The following is a 1,941-nucleotide window of genomic DNA, read 5'->3' as shown; positions in this document are numbered from 1 at the left end:
CTGGGAATTTGGGGACCATTGTAGTATTCTGCCTACCATACCATACAAATACTAACCAAAGGAAAACTGCCTCAATATTAGGATTGGAAAAAAAACCTGATTGTAAAAATAGAAATTAGACAGCCAGAGGAGGCTATTTAATATTGACAAAAGTACCAGCTCAACTGTAGAATGTCAGAATCCTAAATTTGTATGCACTGAATATAGCTGGATAGTGGAGGTGATTCTAGGTTTGTGAAAGCCCATTAGGAGCACACTTCCACAACACAGACTAAAATCAGAACGAGACGCAGAAGATTAGCATGGCTGCTGCACAAGGCTGACATGAAAATTCGTGAATTGTTCCATTGAAAAAAACTCATCAAAACATAAATAGATGTAATTGGTTCCATGTATTTTTATCAATAAAATGATAAAAGTAAAATAAAAACCTATTGGATGCAGATAAGTACTCATGAAGAAATGCATAAATACAAATATTAGCAAAAAATGATGAAAATCAAACATCTAAGATCTCATTCCAAGAATCTACAAAAGGAAGTGAATTGTATCTAAATAGAATACATAGGAGGGAATACTATGAAAACTAGCTAATAGTTGAGACTTTAAAAACATTAATGAGGTATTCAATCTCTTGATCTCTGATCAAGAAAACTTTAAAAAGAGAGCACACAGATACCAATATGGGGACTGAAAAGGGGGTCTTCACTTCAAATTGTACAGATATGTGATAAGAAGATATTATGAATTATTGAAATAAAACATTAGGTTATTTTGGCAAAATGATATGGACAAATTATCAAAAAAATTCCTTTCCAAAACTTACATGAAATAGAAAATTTGAATCATCCTATATCAAATTAATAATTAATACCAAGTTAATAGAATCCATAATTGAATTTTTTTTTTTTTTACTTTTTGACAGGCAGAGTGGCTAGTGAGAGAGGCAGAGAGAAAGGTCTTCCTTTTGCCATTGGTTCACCCTCCAATGGCCACTACAGCTGCCATGCTGCAGCCGGTGCACCGTGCTGTTCCGAAGGCAGGAGCCAATCATTTATCTTGGTCTCCCATGGGGTGCAGGACCCAAGCACTTGGGCCATCCTCCACTGCACTCCCTGGCCACAGCAGAGAGCTGGCCTAGAAGAGTGGCAACCAGGACAGAATCCGGTGCCCCGACCGGGACTAGAACCCGGTGTGCTGGTGCCACTAGGCGGAGGATTAGCCTGTTGAGCCATGGCGCTGGCCAAAAATTTTCTTCAAAGAAAACTAGCCCAAGAAAGCTTCATTGGTGATTTTTATGGAAAACATGTATGGCAAAAATAACAGCAATACCGTTCATGCTACTCTTTTACACTCTTCCAGAGGACTAAAAACAAGTAACACACACACACACACACACCCCATCCTGGAAAAAAACAAAATGAAAAGGAAGTGTCTTCCATCTGTTGGTTCACTCCCCAAATTACCACAGTGATTGGGGCTGGATCAGGTCCCAGCCAGGAGCCCAGGAGCATCTGGGTCTCCCATGCTGGTACCAGGGCCCAAGGACTTGGGCCATCTTCTACTACTTTCCTCGGCCACAGCAGAGAGCTGGATTGGAAGTGGAGCAGCCGGGTCTCAAACCGGAGCCCACGTGGGATGCCAGCACTGCATGAGGCAGCTTCATCTGCCACGCCACGGTGCTGGCCCCTGGAACTAATTTTTTTTTTTAAAAAAAAGGATTGATTGATTTATTTGAAAGTCAGTGTTACACAGAGAAAGGAAAGGCAGAGAGAGAGAGAGAGAGGACTTCTATCTGCTGGTTCACTCCCCAATGGGCCACAATGGCTGGTGCTCTGCCCATTCAAAGCCAGGAGCCAAGAGCTTCTTCTGGGTCTTCCACGTGGGTGCAGGAGCCCAAAGACTTGGGCCATCTTCTACTGCTTTCCCAGGCCATAGCAG

General features: G+C 42.0%; 1 non-coding gene across 1 annotated transcript; it reads left to right on the top strand.

Moving 5' to 3' along the window:
• The first annotated feature begins 251 nt into the window (after positions 1 to 251).
• Positions 252 to 354, top strand: LOC133755725 (U6 spliceosomal RNA). Its single transcript, XR_009865469.1, has one exon. It is a non-coding gene; the product is annotated as a U6 spliceosomal RNA (small nuclear RNA).
• The last annotated feature ends 1,587 nt before the right edge of the window (positions 355 to 1,941 follow it).

This window comes from Lepus europaeus, unplaced genomic scaffold (assembly GCF_033115175.1).
Source record: "Lepus europaeus isolate LE1 unplaced genomic scaffold, mLepTim1.pri SCAFFOLD_85, whole genome shotgun sequence".
In the NCBI taxonomy this organism is placed as follows: Eukaryota; Metazoa; Chordata; class Mammalia; order Lagomorpha; family Leporidae; genus Lepus; species Lepus europaeus.
The sequence above is the reverse complement of the archived record's forward strand: the minus strand, read 5'-3'. Positions and strand labels throughout refer to the sequence as shown.